The sequence below is a fragment of the Lygodium microphyllum genome, chromosome 10 (genome assembly GCF_053477565.2).
Source record: "Lygodium microphyllum isolate KBCC chromosome 10, Lygodium_microphyllum_v1.1.10, whole genome shotgun sequence".
Classification (NCBI taxonomy): domain Eukaryota; kingdom Viridiplantae; phylum Streptophyta; class Polypodiopsida; order Schizaeales; family Lygodiaceae; genus Lygodium; species Lygodium microphyllum.
The window spans coordinates 97,800,989-97,825,142 of record NC_141144.1 but is presented as its reverse complement, the minus strand read 5'-3'; the positions used below and the strand labels follow the sequence as shown (position 1 = coordinate 97,825,142).

Genomic DNA, 24,154 nt, shown 5'->3' with positions numbered 1-24,154 from the left:
TCTATCGCTAAGGCCAAGCTGCTTCGGAGCGTTGGACAGTCTTCGTTAACCTCCACAACTTCGGATTCATGAGTACTGCTGATGATGCTGCTTTGGACGATGTCATCTGGCCCCGCATCATTATATCATATCCTTAGCCCATGAAGTTTTCAAGGCTTCCTTAGAGTTGGCAGAATGAATTCTTTCTTTGGGTCCTTACAACATAGGACCGAAGGAGCTGAATTCCACTTTACTTCACTAGCATATCAGTTCTGAGGGTGTTTTGTATGCCAAGAAACCTACTAGTCTTTATTCTCCAAGGATTTATCAGATAGGGTTGCTTCCTTGTACCGACAGAGGCTTCAGAGGCAGTAATCACTTCTGTTTTCATGCATATCTATGTTATATAAAGCTCTCTTCTGACTAAACTCAGAAATTTCTTGTGAATGAAATCATTGAACTTCTTCTATTCTAACTCTTGTGTGTAGCAATCAAGAAATCTATGTATCAGAACTTATAGAAAGATTGAAAACTTTGTATTCTTACTTTTCCTTATCATGCCAACACATGAAATCATTCCAATGAGAAATCTAACCATTCTTTCACTCCATGTATTTATCTTGGCTTAAGTACTCTTCTTAATCTTTTTGCTCCCATCTTGTTAAGCATCCTTGCAGTGAGCAATTTTACGAACCTTCCCCGCGCGTATTATTTTGTGCGACACCGGTGCAAAGCACTGAGAGAATCTAGGCACTAAGTGCATAGTCTATTTTCATGAATGGAAATTTATCTTCTATGTATGCATCATTGCCCTCATCCGAGTGTACTACATTAATGTTATGTTTTTTGTCTTCTATGTCCACTCTGCTTACCTTGTGCTCCAAAGAAACATCAACTATACAATTATATTCACCTAGATAAGTGAATGCCATGTCAAAATGTACATGAAGTTATAAAATACTAACTTTCATGCTAAGAAGAAACATTAATAGCCACCATAGGATCCTATTGTAAGTACTATAAAATAAATAGTAAGTTTTCTTGATTGTCCTATGCCTAAGTGTATTAGGTTATATAAATCCAAATTTCAATAAAACATTCTATGAATAACATCATTACATGTTTAATTTCCTTCCCTATTCTCATTGTTCTTCTCTCTAGTTATTAATTTTATGCTATCTAAAGTATAATCTAACATTATTAAAAAAGAATGCATCTCATTTCTAAGATATCACAAGAAAACAAGGCTTAATTTTGAAACTAGGTCTCATCCGGTCTAATCTCACCACATGAGTACAATGGTATTTGATATAAAAGCATCATGAATTCAAAGTGTTAAGTAACGACATTGTCAAGATGTGTCTCCTCTTATATGTATTTGCCTTGTTATTCATTTCCTCCTTTCTCTTTGTTAAGTCCTTGGTGATCTCCTCCTTGTTCTTCATTTATTTTTTTCTCTTTGTCACTTCCTTGCCCATCTTCTCCATCTTTTTCTTTATCACCCTCTTCTATATTGTATCTTTACCATCCTCATGTTTCTATACTATACCCCATTACAATTGATGCCAGGAGGCATATTCCACGGTGGATTCCGTGAGGTTTTACGGTGGATTCCGTAAACTTAGATGACCGGGGCTCATACGCAAAGAGGATTCTTTGTGCGAGAAGTTGATGGGGACGCCTGTCCTTTTCGGGCGTTTCATTAATTTAGTGTGTACATGGGTGATTCCATAGCGGGTGATTCCGCAAAATGCATATTAAATTAATAAACGTTTATGAGTTTAGAGTGCGCACTCGTAATAAATTAAGGTTAGGATTTATTTCTAACCAGTTGATTTATTTATGTAGCTGAAGACTGCTAGGTATTCACTTTTGTCGGTTTAATTGTGTTATTTTACTAACGATTGTGAATGCTTCAGTTGATGTGTAGAGATAGCAGCAGTGGCGGAGGAAAGCATTGGAGTCTAGCGGGTTTTCGATCTTTGGACTATATTTTGATAGGCGTCACGCCTATATTTTGTTATGTCTATAGAGACATCGATTATTTATTATTATTTTGTATGCGCTTATGCGCCTGGATATGTTATTTCTATTTGGACATTGAGATTGGGCGTGCCAGACACTATGGGCACCGTCCATTAGCTTTATTTTCTTATTTTTGGTAGAAAGCAAACTCAAAAGCTAAAAGCTTGTCATATTTTTGTAATTGGGCTATTTTTGAGCATAAAGATTGGAAATATACATTAAATACATGCTTTGTGAAGCGCTCACACAAGGCATGGGGGAGATTGAATCCAATTTGTCTCTTGTCTCATGTCGTGCTTGCTTTTACATTGGTTTTTGTGCTAAAAAGTAGAGAACTTTGTTCTTGGGGACCTTCCGGGATTCACCACGTGAGCTATCTGTGACCGATCTGCGCACCAGTGGTATCAGAGCGGAGCAGAGATCAAGGGCTTCCAATCGCTACCAATCTCGGGCGAAGGCGGAGCTCCAGGAACAAACGGCCTCTACAGTCAATCTCGTCGCGAACCGTCGATACAGGCAGACTTTTGGCGATCAAGAACCCCTATTTCCATTGTCAGATCGCGAAGGACCAATCTCTGCAGGCAGAGGACCACTCCCTCAACTCCATGAACAAGTCGTGATAAAACAGTAAGAAGCCATATCTATTTCTTCAAAAAAAGCTTAGTTTAAAAGCTTAAAAGAAAGCTTAGGAAGCTTGATAATCAAGAAGGAGACAAATCGACTTGCAAGAGGATCAACCCGAAATTTTCGGCGGAAAAAAACGGACCCCCCCCCTCACGATTAGGCAAAACATTAGTTCAAAATAATTTCATTCCTGTTGATTCATTGTCATATAATGATGGATTCATGTTCTTTGAAAAGAGACTGTGTGTTACTATTCCATTCCGATCTTTTGTTTTAAATGAAATTCATTGTCCCCCATATCAAGGTCATAGAGGTATCATTTCTACATTACGCATGTTAACTGAAGATTTTTATTGGCCGCATATGGATGCAGATGTATCTAATTTTGTTTCTGAATGTCTGATTTGTCAAAGAATAAAAAGACATCATGGTAAACAATATGGATTATTAATGCCTTTATCTATTCCATCTAAACCTTGGGAACATATATCTATGGATTTCATTACTGGCTTACCAAATACTAAATCTAACCATGACATGATTTGGACAATTGTAGATAGATTTAGTAAGCAAGCATGTTTCATTGCATGTAAGAAAACTTTAACAGCATCACAAGCAGCACAGTTATTTTTGAAAACTGTTTTTACTAACCATGGATTGCCGAAAGTGATTATTTCAGATAGAGATTCTCGATTTTGTAATAATTTTTGGATTACACTGTTTGCAAATCTAGGCACAAAGATTGATTTCTCATCTGCATTTCATCCAGAAACAAATGGACAAACAGAAGCTACAAATAGCACCATTCTAGATCTTCTACGTGCATACACTATCTCTAAACCTCAGACATGGGATATTCATTTACATTTATTACAGTTTGCATATAATAATACACCGCACACATCTACAAAGAAAGCACCTTTTGAAGTTATTTATGGATATAGATTATCTACACCTGTTGCCTCTTTGTCTAATAGAATACAAAGTGCCGATGATATTGCTGTTATGCATAACACTATTTTTTATGAGGTCAAGGATATGATTGCTAAAGCCCAACAATCATATACCAAACAAGCCAACAAGAAAAGACAAGCCATGAATTTCAAAGTTGATGATTATGTTTGGCTTAGAATAGAAAAGCGTAGACTGCAAAGTGTAGATAGACATCCAGTTGTCAAATTAGCTACTAGATTCTACGGACCATTTAGAATCATTCATAAGATTAATGACAATGCATTCAAGTTAGAACTGCCATCCCATTGGAAAATTCATAATACATTTCATATTAGTTTATTGAGACCATTTCGAGGACAATTACCTATCCATCCTGTCTATGAAAACCCACCTTTACTAGAAGAAGAAACTGAAATACTTGAACCAGAAGCCATTATAGACACTGACTACATGACCACTAGAACTGGCCGGAGGTATTCTAGATATCTCGTGAAATTTAAGAACCATCCTGTAGAGGAAGCACAATGGACGCACGCTAGAGACCTAAATGCTTTCCCCACTCTGTTAGCTCCACATTGAGCTAATAGCAATTGAGGTCAATTGCTATCCCACCCCGGGGGTATGATGCCAGGAGGCATATTCCACGGTGGATTCCGTGAGGTTTTACGGTGGATTCCGTAAACTTAGATGACCGGGGCTCATACGCAAAGAGGATTCTTTGTGCGAGAAGTTGATGGGGACGCCTGTCCTTTTCGGGCGTTTCATTAATTTAGTGTGTACATGGGTGATTCCATAGCGGGTGATTTCGCAAAATGCATATTAAATTAATAAACGTTTATGAGTTTAGAGTGCGCACTTGTAATAAATTAAGGTTAGGATTTATTTCTAACCAGTTGATTTATTTATGTAGCTGAAGACTGCTAGGTATTCACTTTTGTCGGTTTAATTGTGTTATTTTACTAACGATTGTGAATGCTTCAGTTGATGTGTAGAGATAGCAGCAGTGGCGGAGGAAAGCATTGGAGTCTAGCGGGTTTTCGATCTTTGGACTATATTTTGATAGGCGCCACGCCTATATTTTGTTATGTCTATAGAGACATCGATTATTTATTATTATTTTGTATGCGCTTATGCGCCTGGATATGTTATTTCTATTTGGACATTGAGATTGGGCGTGCCAGACACTATGGGCACCGTCCATTAGCTTTATTTTCTTATTTTTGGTAGAAAGCAAACTCAAAAGCTAAAAGCTTGTCATATTTTTGTAATTGGGCTATATTTGAGCATAAAGATTGGAAATATACATTAAATACATGCTTTGTGAAGCGCTCACACAAGGCATGGGGGAGATTGAACCCAATTTGTCTCTTGTCTCATGTCGTGCTTGCTTTTACATTGGTTTTTGTGCTAAAAAGTAGAGAACTTTGTTCTTGGGGACCTTCCGGGATTCACCACGTGAGCTATCTGCGACCGATCTGCGCACCAACAATAAGACTAAAGACAAGCATACCTGGTTTAAAAAATCAAACTCAATAAATATAAAAGACCCAATAACATTAGAAAAATAAATTTAAGTTTAAAAAACTTATAAGAAAATATGCATTGAGCTCAAAACAATGGTCATCCTATAATGCTTTGGCACATTAATCTAACATTGGAAGCTTACTAGGGTAAAACCCAAACACCACATACAAAGTAGTCTCATGAGACTATTAAAATGAGGAAAACAAGAAAAATGGAGATTTATGGATTAGGACAAGGACCGATCTTTTAGAAGCACATAAGGGAGTGACATTATTCCAATTATATAATACCTTGCCAAATCAAAAAAAAAAAAACTCTTACTTTGTGGAATTGAGGTGTGTAAGCGCATCCCACAATTGCTTGTATAAATACACCCCATGAGGCCTCTTCATCATTTTCTATCCCACTATTAGACTAGGAAGGGGACACCACATCCTTGCTTGGATGCCTTCAATGTTACCTCCTCAAGCCACCCTATATTGTCATTGCCTTCATCCCACTCCCCTTCACACCAAAACAAAATTTTCTTCAATCTTAACCTATCATGAGAGTTGCATAAGCTTTCTTCTTCATTTATAACCTTATCAAGTTTTTAACTTGACAAGCTATCTATTTTGTAAAGAATCATCACCACCAACAATTATCATGAGCTTTACTTTTGCATGGAGTCTCTAATTTGTGTCTTAGTGGGAAAACTTTACCAAAATCAATCTAAAATAATCCTATGCATCATTTGGAGTATGATAGCTTGTGGCATAAGCTCAAGTAATGGCAAAAAAAAACCTTAATTTTGCATGAAGTCTCTAGTTTTTGTTTTGGTAGAAAAGTTTACCAAAATAAAGTTAAAAACTTCTTGTGCATTAAGTGGAGTATGACACCTTGTGGCATTAGCTCAAGGATTGGTAGAGGGAAGTGCGTCAACTAAACATTGTGGCCAAGGTGAGATGATACCAAGTTTACATGTTATCAAATAGACATTGTAGTCTTGATAAGGGACCTATTGAAGAGGAACCCATGGCAAAGTTGGTAGCAAACACAAAGCAACGATGGTCTTTGGTCTTTCAACAAGAAAAGGCTAAGTAGATCTAGTGACCAAGATTTTCCTTGTTTAAATTACCTTCTCGATCATCACCAAAAAGAGCTACTAGATTAAAGCTAGTGACACTAAGACCGAAATTCCCATAAGGAAACCTTAGATACCCAAAGAGAATTAGGAAAAGCAAAAAGTAGCAAAGGTATAAGGATACATATCATAACATATTTTAAAATAGTAGGAAATTGGAGTAAATTTCTTAATTGATTGTGCTTGTCTTTGATTGCTTTGCTGAACTCTCAAATATCAATGTGTGATATCCACAAGAAATTTAATTCAATAGATAATTGGAATCCCAAACCAAGTCATGTATATTTGAAGGAATGGTTGCTACTCATTGTATAAGATAAGATACTCCACCTTAAGGGATATTAGAATGAACAAGTGGATGCTCGGGTAACCTATAGAGTAAGTGATTGAGGATTATTAACTCCATAATATAGGACATCTATTGACATATTAGGGAGTTTAGGAAGTCTCCAATCTTGTAAGGGAGCTTAGGACAACTATTGAGATAAAAGGAAGCTTAGGAAGTCTCCAAGCTGATAAATCTCAAGTAGTTATTGAGAGACTATGTTCAATGCTCTTAATTCTTATATTCTTATTCACCTTCATCCATGGAGAGAGAGAGAGAGAGAGAGAGAGAGAGAGAGAGAGAGTCTTGAGGTTAGAAGGTCCCATCCTAAGTGGGACAATTTTTACCACTCTCAGTTGAGTGAGACTTTGTTAAGTCTTTAATTTAATATGGGATATAAAAGGAAACTACTTTTATACATCTCATGGCATGCTAGCATAAAATATTTATAGAAAATATCAAGTGAGCTTAAAAAGTGGATAAGCCCAATCCCAATGATTGTGTCGGTGGATGGCTAAAAGTCCTAATTCTATTTTTAAAATAGTGATAGGTATGTGTGTTAGTATTTTCATAATTATATAGCATCATATATATTGGAGAATTTTGTGTGCATATTTTGATGTACATTTTGAACTCAAGATTCATTTCAAGTACACATCATAATTTTGTGATCGTAATCCCCTCATGCGTTGTAGTGTAGTGCCGAAGGGTCACTTCATAAACGATCAAAGATGAGAGTAGTAGGCATTGCACTTAGTTCTTAGAGAGTTGTAGTCGCTTTAATGTTTTGGGCACCACCTCAAGGATCGGTTCTCTATCATTATTGGGACCTAAAATGGACCTGCTAACATTGGCTCTATGGCACTAGCCGCAGTCTCTACTATGCACCCAAACCACCCCACAGAGCCTTGTAGTAAGGAGTGTCTAAGGGGTATATACTACCCTAATGTCTAATGCATAAGTTCATGTTTGTATGGATTGTAATCTAGTGGATAACCCTTCCCACACTCCTTAGAGGGAGTCCCTCCACATATTGGTGTAATACACCATGTAAACACAGACAAAGGGAGCGCCCGTCAACTGATTGCCGTGGCCCCACTATTACAACTCTCTTAGACCTCGGGGATTGGGTCCCAAGATGCACCGCACATACATAGAACAAAGGGAGCGCCCGTCAACTGATTGCCGTGGCCCTACTATTACAACTCTCTTAGACCTCTGGGATTGGTCCCAAGATGCGCCACACATACATAGAACACATTTCCACACTCCTTAGAGGGAGTCCCTCCACATATTGGTGTAATACACCATGTAAACACACACAAAGGGAGCGCCCGTAAACTGATTGTCATGGCCCCACTATTACAACTCTCTTAGACCTCGAGGATTGGTCCCAAGATGTGCCGCACATACATAGAACACATACGATACATGCTTCACTCTTTAATTGATTAATCTAGGAGATGTAATATATCCCTCATTGTACACTCCCCAAAGGAATGAACCACTAAGCCTATAGCTTAGGGTACCTCACCTCCAAAACATGGGTCATTGTTCATGAAAACAATTGATGTGCATCTAGGATGATACCATGTGTTGCGTGCTATGCAATTGTGTATAATTTATAGTGCTCAAACAATTCTTCCATCAACAACCAGCATTGTGAAGGTGCAAAAACATTTCTTTTCTTGCCTTTACTCTAAACAAGATTGTTGCGTTGCATAAGGCCAGCACACCGAGCATGCTTGTGCTACTGGACCCTCTTAATTTTAAACCACATGTCCTATATACCATGCATCAGAAAAAAATCAAAATTTAGTGTATTATCAGTGCTTAACACCCCCTTTTCCCAACTACTTAAGGTTGTGCATTAGGTGGTAGGTTTAAAGAGTATTTTAATGTACTTTTCCTTCATAAAAGTATTAAATACCCACTTTAACATAAAGATAGTGCTAAACTAAGGCTAAACCTCATGACTCAACCTTATCATACATTCACAGACACAAATGTAAAATTTTTCTATTTTTTGGATACAAAAAATCTATTTTTAATTTTTGGCTATTTATTTATTAATAAATATTGATATATTTTAATTTACTGATTTGGACTGATTGATCTTGTTGAGAAGTATGTTTCTATTATATTCCATCCCATGCGAACACCATATACACAACAAAATCCCAAAATCACATGATTTTCCTTAAAATCACAATATTGTAGGTTTTACGTATTTATAAAGAAATTATTAGATGAGTACATTTTTAAAATTTCCTTAATATTTCTAATCAATCATAGTATTGACAATCGAATGCAACCATTTCCAACCATTTACCAAAAGAAATTTATCATAAAATAATTAAATTTATGACTTACTCATAAAACCATACCTTATATCATACACAACTCATGATTGGAGGCCTGTTGATGCTTTCCAATAGCTCATGATGCTCCTTTAAACCTTGATCTACACTCCTTCACACTCCAACATCATCCCACCATCAAAATCTTGCATCTTAGCCTTGCACCCCCTTCTCTCATAGAATTACCATGGAAACACACAATAATAGGAGAGAGGAGAGAGAAATACTAGAATATGAAATCTTCATTTACTCATCATTTTATGATCTGTTTCTTACGATGGAAGGTGTGAAAATTGTTCATCTCAGCCCCTTCTTCATTTCTCTTGATGCCAATAGTTGTAGAAAGGTAAAATTTCAATTAAAAAATAGGGCACAAAAAAAAAACGATGCCTCTCTCCCCATGGCATTCAAATTTGGGGCTTTTTTCTCTTTAATTCAGTCATTAAGACTTAAACCTTTAAATAACTAGTTCGAACTTCGAGTTTTCACACTGTATGCAAGTGATTTTTTGTCAAACAAAGGCCCAAATGAACTTTGATTTGAGATCCGACTGGATATGCAGCTTTAAGTGTCAAAATCTATCAAGGTAGCCTCCATCACACACTTTTCAATTATCGGATATTACATAGTTGCATTACAAGATATATACCTCATACTAATGTTCAAAGTGACAAAAATTATCATTAAAAAAATTTCCCCGTCATCATCACTAAATTTGTCAGTATGAGTGTCTCCATAAAACCGTCACTATATGCGTCACTATATGCGTCACTATTTGTGTTGCAATTTGTGTTGATTTGCGATGCAAATAGCGACGAATATTGCGACGGTTTGTGATGTGTATTGCGATACCAATAGCAACGCGTGTAGTAAATTTGCGACGCTAATAGCAATGGTTATAGAGAAAAAAAATTGTGGCATGGCAGAGTACTATGTGCTGTATTTATATTCTATAAATGAATTACATGTTAGGTGCACAATGGTCATTAATATGAGTGCAAAATATACTTGAACTCACAATATTGATACATAGAATAAGTACAAGATCACTGATGAAAACTCATGGAATTATGGCAAGATACAAAGGATGATAACAACATAGTACATAGAAGATGCATGCATAAACCATAGGACCAAAAAAGAAGAGGATGTGCGCTCCACGAATCCAAGCACAAGCTATAGATCCTCGCCATCCAACAGCTCATCTCAACGCAAAGCATCATCGAACAAACTTTGCAAAATGAACAACTACACATCAGTCTACCATACATAATGTACTTTTTAAAAAATAGTAACTATGGACAATAAAGATGATTGTTTTACTAGGCTGCATGCATACACTCTATCGATCAATGTAGTGAGATTGTGTCTCTCTGCAAATCGAGTCTCTAGTCCAGTGGGATCGTAGTTTGTAATGGAGTGGGTGCTGCAAAGAAAACAGAATACAATTGTTAGAAACACGATTGTCCAATACAAGTGATATTGCAAATAAGAAAGCAAGAAGAATAAAAGAAAACCTATAAAGTCCTCAAGTTAAGTCCTGTGGCCCCGCTAGTCCCAAGATGATGAATGACCCCTACCTCCAATCGTGCCCTTGCTGCCTTCTGTTGACCGCCAATGCCTTGGAGAATATGTAACCTCCTCCCTAAGTCTCCGCCAGTCATCTACGTCTAGCCACTTGGGCTTTGAGAGGTACCACTCTTGAGTGCCTTGCGCGAGTCTCCGCCAATCATCTACTTCTAACCACTCGAGAGAGGCACCACTCTTGAGTGCCTTGCGTGTGTCGATCATCTATGTGATATGTATGTACACATGCACTCCATTATCTACCTAGTGGAAAACCTCTTTTACGGTAGGTACCGGAAACTCCTCGTGCAAGGATGCTACTATGTAGTCCTTGCTCCCCTTGGGTATGTTCTTCCAATGGTCCAAGACATTGTGCCAAAAAACTTGCTGGCACAACTCTCTCATGCGAGACAGCACCCTCCTCCCCTCATCATTCATGATCACAGCTTCTGTCATGTCATCTACGAGGTATCCATACCCCTCTAGGGTATATTTAAAGTGTGTTCTCTCCCACCTACAACCATGCTCCTGGGCATAACCAAGACACACATGTACATTTGGTGTACCTACGAGGGTGGTATCTCTCGGAGTAGCACCCATAGGGGTGCCACCTACTATGGATGATTGAGCACAAGCTGGAGTCACTGGAGTAGATGCCTCCATAGAGGTGTGATGAATCCTATAGGTGATACATGAGAGCTAGATTTTAGGAGCCAATTGTGAGCCGTGCTTGAAGCATTTTAGGCCATTTTTGGAGCACGAAGTGTCAAGGAAGCGCTAAAGACCAAATTTTCATGAAAAATCAAATCGTGGTGGATGAGCAAGCTAGAGTTTTTCTAAATGCATTTCGACGTCGGGAATCCAACGCAAGTCTCGGCTCATCAATTTGAGCCCCCATTTGATCCCTGTAAGGTTTAGTGGTATAAAGCATCTATTGGATCCGAGAGTTGGAAAGTACGTGACGAAGGCCAGGTTTTTAGATTTCGATGCTGCGAAGCCGTTTGTCTAGATGGATGTCGAATTCGAGTCCGTTCGCCGATCCAAAATCAAAATATCCACTTGCGAGACAATGTGAACACAAAAAAACCAAACCGGTTATTTGAAAATTTTAACCTTGGGCTTAATAAAATCCTAAAACTAATAAAAATTTGATGAACATGAGGGGGGCGCAAATTTTTTTGCGTCCCTTCCAAATCTACTCGATATTGCTCCAATCTCGAGACGTTTAGAGAGAGAGGGACATTCTCGATCACGACAGAGAGATGAAGGAGATGACTATAGTTTTGTTGATTTTTATGGAGGATTTAAAAATCTGATTATCTAGTCTTTCTCTCTCCTCTTAGTGGCTGTTCATATGCATCAATTTAGGAGAGAAGGGTGAGGGTTGTGATAAAGAATTTGTCTTAAATGATGATGTTGGAGCAATGGAGGATGTAGATCATGCTAAGAGAGTGCATCAACGGCAAAGAAGAAGCATCAACAGCCTCCCGTCTATGAGATACAAGCCTCAGAATCGCGGTTTCTATGAGTAAGTGAGCGGTTATTTTATTTTATGAAAAATGGTTGGAGAAAGTGTTTGATTTTTTTTATTCTTGATTTTCCATGTTGCATTCTCTTTGAAATATGAATCAAAACTAGAAAATATGATGATATAATAAGTTCTCGCAAAACCTACAAGTTGCGATTTTTATGAAAATAATGGAATTCAGGGTTTTTGTTGAGTGTTTTGGGGTAATGTGGGATGAAAATGGATATGAAAATGATGCTTAGTATCCTTGATTAGTAAGAATTCATAATTCTAAAATATCACATTTTTATGAAGAAATAAATGGAGAAAAATAGAGAAAAATAGAAAAATTTTAGTTTTTACGTCTAAAAATTGAGGAAAAAATACATTTTATGTCTGTGAGTGTATAACAAAGCTAGAGCATGAGGATCAAGCTTTAGTCAAGCCTTGATTCTATGTTATAGTATATTTTTATTTATTTTTATATAGAAAATTATATAAAAATGAACCCTACACCTACCCAATGAAAGCAAAACCTAACCGGTAGGAGGAAAGAGGCGTTATGAAAGTGAGTGGTCATTGAAAATGTTTTAAATTTTGATTTTTTATATTATGAATAGCATACATGCCGATCACTATTTTAAATTTAAGAGAGACTAGTAGCGCAAAGAAACTCGGTGCTAGTCTCTAGCAACGCCACAATTACGAGTAGCTTGGAAATCATTACAGGATTGGTTTTGCAACTCACATGGCTGGGTTTTTTATCATAAAATGCTTGAGCAAAACGACCATCCACATTTGCATTGAGCATGACATGGTAACTCCTTGATGCATAGCAATTGATTGCAAATCACATGAACTATGCCGAGTTGTGAGGAAACCCAAGCTGTAGGCTAGACGCTCAAATCTTTGGGAAATTGTCAAGTGAGAAAAATTTATCTCTTGGATGGTTACAAATATACAAGAGTGGAGATTATTCATATGTTCTTTATGTCAGAGCAACGCATCAAGGGGCCAATCCTCTCGATATAGAAGAGATGCAGTGGGACCACGGCATTTAGCCGGAGAGGTGCCTCATTTATGTTTGTGTTACATGGTATATTATAGCAAGATGTGTGGGATCTCCCTTTGAGGAGTAAGGAAGGGAAATTTTTGGACTACGTTCTAGCACAAACACAATACCTACAGTACTGATTAGAGTGTGTCCTTAGATGCTCCTGGCTTGTCTTGTGAGTGTTAGAGGCCCAGCTAGTGCCTATAGCTAGTGTCAGGCCCATTTTAGGTTCCGACAGGTGGTACATTTGCTGGGAGTTGTCTTCAAGTGGCGGTTTCCATGCCTTGGTCAATTGGGACCTATTCTCTAGTGTATGCCAGAAATTAGTGAGCTAGACTCACAAGACCATCAAATGGAGCTCCAAAAGCAAGAAAGGGCTGAAGGAGCTAGACGGAGGGCTGAGATAGACATAAGATGCTCTCCGCAAAGGAGTGGACGCCTTGGATATATTTGCAAGGGAAGGGTCTTAATAACCCTAGCTTCGCACACAATCCATTAGGGGGAGGAAGCTCTAGTTCTTCCTCCCCCTCTAGTGAGTCCCTCCACTTCGAGTGGAGCTCTCGTTCCAGTTCTTCAAACCCCTGCAACGAATCCAATTATTACCATGGTGGCACAACCTATTGCTATACCTACTGGAATGGTGGATTTGCTAGCCCTAGGTTTCCCCCTACCCATCTTTAATGGGTTAGTGGAAGGATGCGAAACTGCACATTAATGAATTCCAGAAGTTGATGTTCAACTGTTGAGTTCAAGATGAAGGACATTTAATGATGTTCTTTAACATGAATCTCAAATGAAGAACTACCATATGGTATCATTTAATCATGTTCTTTAACATGACTCTCAAAGGAAGAACTACCATATGGTATCATGACCTAGAGGCCAGAACCATAACCACTATTGATTTTATTTTTGAAGCCTTTTGAAGGGAGTTTGCCCTTGAAAGGGGTGGTCAATATTGGCTACATGTACTAAATGTGACATTTCAAGAGCCACATGCGGATATATGTGCATATGCTAAGAAGTTAAAAGAGGTCTTTCACAAATTGCAAGCCTCTATCCCTATCTCAGTAGCTACCCAACTATAATATTTTTTGCATGGTTTGGATTTCAATATTTAGGTGCAGTTGAGTAGTGTCACTTCACCGGATGTAGACACTGCCATTAGATGAGCACAAGAAGTAGAATCCCGACTACAAGCGGCCTATGTCTCTCGAACCAATCTTAATATGGATCTAGTTTATAATCTGGCATTGACCAATGGCAATGGAAGTCAAGGGATAGCTATGAATAACCCGAATGTGAGAGGAAGCATGGTCCAAAATGTGCCTTTATTGCCAGCTCCTCCCATGGTGAGTATGCCTATGGCTAGTCAGGTGGCTCCACGAAATGTTGGAGGCTAAGCATCAAACCCTAATGTTGTTCATGTGAGTCAACAACCAATGCCCAATCAAATTGTTAGGCCGATGGAATGACGAATAGACGATCATGGCTATGAGTCAAGTGCATCTAATATCCTTGGCGAAGTTAAGGATATGATGAAGCACTACACTGACATGATTTTCGAACAATATTGGCAAATAGCTATTGATGTAAATTTCCTTAAAAAATAACAAAATCTGATAGGAAGTAGACTCCTTGAAGAGGGTGCACCCTCAAGATTTAGTTGTAAATGGTGTGGCAGCCAACACTACCCTAGAAATTGCCCAAAGGTCAAATGCAATATTTGTGGGAAGTCCGGTCATTTGGCTACCACCTGTTGGAGTAAGATTATCTCTCTCCAATAAGGTAGTAGACAACTAGGTCCTATTAACCATCGTGCATAAGGGAACAATCTTCAGCAAGATAATGGGCTGAAGCAAATACTTCAAAGAGGTAAGGCTATTGTAGAAAAGCTACCTAGTGGCAGTGTAGTTAGCCTCGTTGAGGCTGTACGGGTTAATGACACTAAAGCTTCTAATCAGCAGGCCATTACAAGAGGTCAAAAAGGTAGAGAAAGCATCAAAGATAATGTAAAACTTGTCGACAGAAACCCTAAGTAAGACAACAAAGGGATGCAAGTTCTTAACCCCGACATGTTGAGACAACCTAAAGGTTGTATTACCAAAGTCCTTGTGACCGTTGTTGTGAGTGTGGATTGCATTGTGGACTTTAGGATTATTAGGTTCACGGGACATCCAAGCTATCAAGTAGGAAGGCCATGGATCTTGCGATCCGACTATCAAGTGGATATACATACTGGTCGATTGATATTTGGTAGAGGCACCAATCGTATGTGGTAGTAGATGCATATCATGAGTCTCCTCAAAGAAAGAGAGCTCCTCTATCCTCTATGGAATTAGAGAGATTAGAAGATGTATCTGCTAGTGAGACTTCGTCAATCGATAAATCAAAAGAAGGGTCCACTACAAAGGACATCTATCAAATATCTCTGAATGAGCCAATAGATCCTCAAGTTTGAATAAGAGACACGGATGTGATTGAGCTAGATCTTGGTACGCCAAATGATCTGCGGCCAATTAAATTAGGGTCCATGCTCAATGTGGAAGAAAGAGAGGACTATGCGTTCCTTATCCAAGAGTTCCGCGACATCTTTACATGGTAAGTTGAGAGGTATTCCTCCCAGCGTGGCTGTTCATACCATTCCTCTAAAGGAAGATAGTCATCCTATGAGTCAGAAAATAAGGTGTATGCCTTTCGATCTAAGGGACCGGTTGTTTGAGGATTTACAGAAATTGTGACAAGTTTGTTTGAACTTCCTTGTTCAACACACTGAATGGTGTTCACTTGTTATCAAGAAAAATAAAAATAGTCAAATCCGGCTTTGTGTAGACTTTAGAGAGTTGAATAAGCAGACAGTTAAGGACTAATATATGTTGCCCTTTATTGATGACCAGATTTTGGACCAGTTAGCAGCATGTAGGGAGATATATTTGTTTATGGATTGTTTCGTAGGATACAACCAAATGGAAATTGCAAAAGAAGATAAGTTGAAAACAACTTTCATTATTGTCTTCGGTACCTTTTTGTACCATGTGATGGCTTTTGATTTATGCAATGCACCTGGTTCATGGCAAAAAACAACAGATAGGACCTTTGGTGACATCTCCCCAGAGGAGTTGAAAGTATTCATTGATGACCTAAGGGCAACCACCATACGAGAAAGGTAGTTAATTATTTTAAAGAAGTGTTTTGAGTGCTATAGACAAATTTGCATAGCTCTTAATCCATGGAAGTGCATCTTTGGGGTGCCTTATGGGCTATTGTTAGGCCATGTGGTCAATTCAGTAGGGATCACAATCGACCGTGAAAAGATCAAGGTCATAGTCGCCATGAGTCCCCGCGCACTCGCAAAGAAGTACATAGCTTTTTGTCATCTATGGGGTACTACCGAAGGTTTATAAAGGCCCTAGCAAAAAGAACGTTGCCACTAACAAATCTATTATCTTTTAGCTATTCTATTTGAATGGAGTGACCCTTCTAAGGTAGCTTTTGATGATGTGAAATAGGAGCTAGTAAAAGCACTAGTTTTAAAAACACCTAAAAGGGGGAATGCATTTTATATGTTTTCAATAGCCATCATACATAGTATCCACTACTGCTTATTCCAAATATGGGAGGAAAAATAGCACCATCCGATAGCCTTTGCTAGTTGGAAGTTGGGCGTATCGGAAATCAACTATAGCTACATGGAGAAGTTGTGCCTTTTGCAAGTTTGCAACAAAAAAAATCAAGCACAACATCCTCTATGAGAAGATAGTTCTTTATACGAAGGCACAGGGGCTTAGATTATTGACGAACAAGCTACAATCGTCTCATCGTTTAGCAAAGTGGTTAATCACTTTGCAGGAATTGGACTATGAGATTAGAAGTAAGCCACCGAAGCTATAGGGTATTGTGGAATGCCTTGCGGATTTCAAGGAGCTAAAAGAGACTTTAGTTGAAGGAAGTGATATCCAGGAAATGTTTAAAATTGATACGACCTCTACACCATCTTGGCATGCTGCTATCACGCATTACCTATCAACAGGAGAGGTTGGAGTCAGTCTGTCAAAATTAAAAAAGAGGAAAATTAAACAACTAGAGTCCTTGAGGGAGATGTCACTAAAGGTATTTGATCACAGGAATATTATATTAGCAGGGGGTTGATGATATCTTTCGTCGATGTGTGATGCCTAATGAGGTTCCATTCATTTTGGAAGAGTGCCATGACTCCGCTTGCGGAGGGAATTTTGCTAAAAGCTTTGAGAGCTGGATATTGGTGGTCATCCATTTTCCAAGATGCATTTGAATATATTAAGAGATGTGATACTTGTCAACGGCATGAGAATAGGGAGAATAGGAAGCGACCACTTACTCCGATTATGACTACACTTTCCTTCAAGAAGTGGGACATCGACTTTGTGGGTCCTATTACCCCATTGTCTTCTACATAGAAGAGATACACCATCGTGGTGAGTGAATATTTTACAAAGTGGTCAGAAGCACGAGTGATGAGGAAGGATGATGCAAAAGAGACTACTAGTTTCCTACTAGAGTAGATTATATGCTGATTTAGTCTACCAAAAGAATCAGTATCGGACCGTGAAACCCATTTCCTAAACAAGGTGATAACTAATGTGTGGAAAATTAAGCACAATAAGACGACTCCTTATAACCCGCAGGTAAATGGGCAAGTTGAAGTACTAGCAAGCAGCTTGCAGGAATTGTATCAAAAATAGTATCCAAAAAGAAGCGAGACTCGGATAAGAAATTATATGTGGCGGAATGGGCATATAACATGACGTTTAAATGAGTCACAATCACACCCCGTTCAAGCTAGTCTATGGGGGGAGAAGTGTGTTTTTCCCTTAGAGATTGAGTTTCTAACTATAAGATTTGCAATCAATCATTCTTTGGGTGACGAGGATGTACTCTTTGAGCACTTTACAAATGTGGCCCACTTGGATGGGCTCCAATTGCAGAGTGTGTTGCACTAGAAAGTGGATAAGTGTTGGATGAAATAGCTGCATGATTTAAAAGCAAATAAATATACCTTTAAGAGGGGGCAATTAGTTATTTTTTATGATGCATGTAGATAACTGTTTCGAGAAAAACTTGAGCCCAAATGGGACGGTCCCTACAAGATCATAAGAATAGGAAAGAATAGATCCATGGCATTACAAACTAATTTTGAGGGAGTGGAATTTAAAAATAAGGTTAATCTTAATAATCTTAAACCTTATTATCTCTAAATGCACTAACAAAATAAATCCCTTGCAGGTCAATGTGGGGCTGATCAGAAACCTACAAGAGAAAATATTGGTTGATGGGGCGGCTGATCCCTTATATGGAACACCCATACTTGGAGCAGAGATATCATCAGGGAAAGCTTATCTGGTGGAGTAAAGAATATAAAGTGATTGAGCAAGAGGATGGATCATTTGTCTAGGAAATCAAAGTCTTCTATCATCACTGCTTGCGAATCTTGACAAGCATCCGTGCTATATTCAATGAAGAAGGTGGGATGGATCCTTTGGTACATCCTTTGAATATGCTAAATTTTGTTTATCATAATTATGAGGAGAGGTGATGATGGCTTGTTGTGTGAACCCATTGTGGACGTACACAATGTACTTTAATGGAGCTTCCACGAGGGGTCCCAACAAGAAAGGGAGTATAGGGGTAGTTATTAGAGATTTTCGACATAGAGTTGTGATGAAATTAGCTGTTTATCTCGGGGTTGGACTTACCAATAACATGGCGGAATACAAAGCTTTAATTATGGGACTCAATATTGCTAAGAGAGATAGTATTTGTTAATTGTTAGTGAAGGGGGATTCCCAATTGGTATTGAACCAAATAAATGGGACTTACACAGTACGAAATCTCATTCTTTATATGTATTATCGCATTGCCATGACTATGCTCGATGGGTTTGAGAGAGTGTCTTTTCAACTGGTTCCACAATATTGGAATTAGTTTGTGGACTCATTAGCAAACTTTGCTTATAAAGAAGACATTTTCTTCAACTGTGGTCCTAGTTTGAATATCTTTATTAGTGATGAGATATGCCCTATATGGCAGTACGATGGTTAGTATGGGTGATGAAAGAGTGGTCAAGACCTGTTTGCCTTTGTTATCTTGGACCCATAGGTTGGTCCGATGACACGTTGTGTGTTATTTTATTTGATACCATTAGGCCAAGAGGGCTGGTTCTTTTTAGGGTTAATACTTGATTTCCTTAGGCCAAGAGGGATGATTTTTGTTGAGTTTAAATATTTTATTTCTTTAGGCCATGAGGGCCAATTTTGTTAGGAGTGAAATGTGTTGTTTCCTTAGGCCAAGAGGACCATATGTATGTTTGGTGCATGTACGTTTAATGGTTTTCTGTTTTAGTGATTGCATCACACAGGTTGACGAAGTTACTAGAGGAATCCTTTGTTGTAGAGGAGCTTCTTGTGGCCATTCCAGGTGGTTTCGTTCCCTTTCCAAGTTTTTTTCCCTTAAGTAGATAGTGTTATCTATGTAACATGTGGGGGTCCATTTCTTTTCGGCTATTGGGGACCAGCAATCAAGGCATGAAGCCCTAAGGTTTGGTTAGGTATATGTGAGGGAGATTTGAGTAGTTGTCTATCTCTTGTTAAGACGTTGTCACGCGATAAAGACCTGTGATAAAGGGTAGTCATTGTGACCCTGTCCTTCCTACTTTCTAGGCAACTATCCTAGGAGTCCTTGCTAGTGTGAGGCAGCTAGAGAAGCCTGCCCTTAAATTTCAATAGAAGAGCAAGTTTCGAATCTATAAAAGAAAAATTATAGAGGTGTGTAAAAAGGGGTTCTAACCCCTAAATAAGAGAAGAAAAAGAAAAAGAAAAAGATCCTTCAAGAACTTGATTATTGCCTTGTGGAGGCCTTGGGTAAGTTACTCATGAATATATGTGTGTATCACGTGGGTTCAAAATAAGGTAGTTTTAAAATACCATTTTTATACATTTTTTACATATAGAAGGGTATAATATAAAGGGGTTATTTACAGATTGAATAGAAAAGGATTATGTTTTATTCAGTAAAAATTCATAGATAAGGATATTTATAAATAGGCCTTGAACGCACGTGATGTAGAGGATATACATATAGTAACTTCCCCGAGGTGAAGGCTTGGTAGGTTTCTTGGGATGAGTCAGATGCCTTGTCTTCCTAGGGGTAGCAACTACCTAAAAAGAAAAGAAATGAAGGTTGGAGTGAAAATAAAAGTCAGTGTTAAAAAATGATTAAGTGTCGCCTTGCGAGAGCTTGTTGCTAGGTGCTTGGGTACTGAGTCACGACGACCTGAGATTGATGCCCTATTCTCCTTGGGTCACTCTACGCTCAACTCCCTCCTTTTTACATGCCTAATTATGAAACCTTGATTGAAAAATATGATGCCTAAGCTATAGGAGTCCTCAGCTAGTAGGAGGTCCTGGTCAAGTTGTCCTAAGTTAGGTAGGTAGTTCTGACCCCCACTAGGATGACATTTTTAACATGCCTTTTAGCCAGTCTCTGTTAGAGAAGTTGGTTAGAGACTCACTCTGGATTTCTATCAGATTATGCTGGGCCTATCCCTTCCGGATTTTCATGCCTTGATTTTATTAGGGGGTAGGGTGAGAGCTATCCTTGTGCTTTGTTAATCATATGTTTTGTATCAGCTTGATGCTCTTTGTGGTTATGCATGTGCACATCTGCTCGTGGGATTCGTCGGACTGAGTCGCCCTATCCCATGGTTGCCAATGAGAGCTAGATTTTAGGAGCCGATTGTGAGCCGTGCTTGAAGCATTTGAGGCCATTTTGGGAGCAAGAACTACATGGAGCTAGACTTTAGGAGTTGATTGTGAGCTATGCTTGAACAATTTGAGGCCGTTTTTGGAGTAAGAAGTGCATGGAAAGCACTAAAGACCAAATTTTCATGAAAAATCAAATTGTAGTGGATGGCCAAGTAGGAGTTTTCCTAGATGCATTTCGATGTCAAGAATCCAATGCAAGTCTTGGTTCGTCGATCGGAGGTTGTTTGACCCCCCATTTAAATCCGACAAGGTTTGGCATTATAAAGCAGCTACTGGATCTGGGAGCCAAAAAGTGTGCAAGAAACGCGAGGTTTATAGATTTTGATGCTCTGAAGTCGCTTCTCTAGATGGATCCTTAATCCGAGTCCGTTCGCCTATCCAAAATCAAAATATCCACTTTGAAAGACAATGTGAACCCAAAAAAACCAAATCGATTATTTAAAGTTTTAACCTTAGGCTTAGTAAAAGCCTAAAGTTAACAAAAAATTGACGAATGCGAGGAGCGGGACGTGCAAATTTTTTGCGTCCCTTTCAAATCTGCTCGGTACCACTCCAATCTCGACCCGTTTAGAGAGAGAGAGGGAGATTCTCGATCACGATAGAGAGGAGAAAGAGATGACTATAATTTGGCTGATTTTTATTGAGGATTTAAAAATCTGATTTTCTAGTCTTTCTCTCTCCTCTCTCCTCGCTCCTTTTAGCGGCTGTTCATATGCATCAATTCAAGAGAGAGGGGGAGGGTTGTGATGAAGAATCTAGACCAAATGATGATGTTAGAGTGATGGATGACGTAGATCATGCTCAGAGAGTACATTAGCAGGCAGAGAAGAAGGGTCAGTGGCCTCTCGTCTATGAGATATGAGCCTCGGAATTGCGGTTTCTATGCGTAAGCAAGCGGTTCTTTTATTTTACAAAAAATGGTTGGAGAAAGTGTTTGATTTTGTTTGTTCTTGATTTCCCATGTTGCATTCTCTCTGAAATATGAAAGAAAAATAGGAAATATTGATGATATAATAATTTATCGCAAAACTTGCAAGTTGCAGCTTTTATAAAAATAATAGAAATCGAGGTTTTTGTTGAGTGTTTTGGGGTCATATGGGATGAAAATGGATATGAAAATGATACTCCTTGATCAATAAAGACTCATAATTCTAAAATATCATATTTTTATGAATAAATAAATGGCAAAAACTAGGAAACATTAGGAAAATTTTAGTTTTTACACCTAAAAATTTAGGAAAAAATACATTTTATGTCAGTGAGTGTATAACAAAGCTACAGCATGAGGGTCAAGTCTCAGTCAAGCCTTGTTTTTTATTGTGTATTTTTATCAATTTATATATAGAAAACTACATGAGAATGAACCCTACACCTACCTAACAAAAGCAAAACCTAACCGGTAGGAGGGAAGAGGGATTATGAAAGTGAGTGGTTGCTAAAAATCATTTAAATTTTTATTTATTTGATTATGCATAGCATACATGCCGATCACTATTTAAATTTAAGAGAGACTAGTGGCACGAGGAAGCTCGGTGCTAGTCTCTAGTAATGCTGCAACTACGAGTAGCTTGGAAATCATTAAAGGATTGGTCTTGCACCTCAGGTGGCTGGGTTTTTTATCATAAAATGCTTGAGCACAATGATCATCCACATTTGCATTGAGCATGACATGGTAGCTCCTTGATGCATAGCAATTGATTACCAATTACATGACCTATGCTAAGTTGTGAGGAAACCCAAGCTGTAGGCTTGACGCTCAAATCTTTGGAAAATTATTAAGTTAGAAAATTTTATCTCTTGGATCATTTGAAATATATAAGAGTGGAGATTATTCGTATGTTCTTTATGTCAGAGTAGCACATCGAGGGGCCAATCCTCTTGGTATAGGAGAGATGCAGTGGGGCCACGACATTTAGTCGAAGGGGTGCCTCCTTTATTTTTGTACTACATGAAATATTATAGAAAGATATGTGGGATCTCCCTTTGAGGAGTAAGGAAGGGAAATCGTTGGACTGCGTTCTACTACAAATGCAAAATCTACAGTGGCGATTAGGGCAGTGTGTCCCTTAGACATGCATGGGGGGTCGTGAGGCCGTGTGGGGTTATCTTGTGAGTGTTAGAGGCTTGGCTAGAGCCTATAGCTAGTGTTAGACCCATTTTTAGTCCGGATAATGTGCCTCCACCAGAACGGCGAGACGGAGAAACTAGATTGGTGCCTCCACAACACCCATCTAAGCCACCCTCTCTTGAACATGTACGAGAGTGAGGAGTAGCACCCAAATCTCGAGCCGACCACAGGCTCACAACATCCACATCTCCGTAGCACCCCCCTAGAACTACTCCCTGCATTCGGGCCCAATCTAGAGCATCAACCTTATCTATTAGAAATCGAAGCATCATATTGTGCCAAAGTCGATCTAATTTAACGGCTTGATGGTGTCCGAGATAGCTCCTAGTCCACCATATCTCTAAATTGGGTCATCTAATCTAGAGAAATATGTGTGAATATCTCTTGCAACTCCTCATTGCTCATCCCTTGACTCATCTTACTATCCAAATATAGTCAAAGGTAACCTGCGCATAGACAAAAAATGATGTTAGCATAATCAATATCAAGATTCAAGCAAAGCACAGTAATATAACTCTTTAAAAAATGATGTTACTTAAAATGCATATTCTAGAGTACCCTTAGAAGCGATTCATCAATGAATTGAGTAGGCGGATGCTGCAAGTATAACGTAGCTTATGGTTCCATGTCAATCTCATGGCACAACTCTACATACACTGGAAGTCCGATATATAGGTCACCACCACAGAAGGATGAGTCCACTTCCTTCTCAAAGAATTCCTGGCCTCCTATATTTTTGTCATTGTTACCTAGATCTGCCTCCTCTACACGCTCCAAGCCCTCTTCGACCTCCACCCCTTGCAATATCGACCCCTTCACCTGCGTACTCTCCTCATTTACACTAGGAACATTGATTTCATTATACATCCTCACACTTCAAGGAGCTGAAGGCACAACATACCACCATTGAGGTTGTCGGGGGTTTGGATAGACAAATACATGTTCAAATTCACATATAAGAGAGATTCAACATTTGTTGATTATTTTATGTCATGAAAAAACTTTTAAAAAAAGTTCATGCACCTATTCAATACAACATATAGACCCAATAGTGACACTTAAAGCGACATAATTATTCATGAAAAAAATGGCCCTCATCATCACTATTTACGTTGCTATTAGTGACAAGATGAATTCATCGCTATTTTTGTCACTATTAGCATCACTATTTACATCAATATTCAGA

The 24,154-nt window shown here is 38.6% G+C and overlaps 1 pseudogene; it reads right to left on the bottom strand.

Annotated features, from left to right (window-relative positions):
• LOC148030327 (protein HAPLESS 2-like) overlaps positions 1-23,835 on the bottom strand; it is a 36,967-nt pseudogene extending 13,132 nt beyond the window's left edge.
• Between the last annotated feature and the right edge of the window lie 319 nt (positions 23,836-24,154).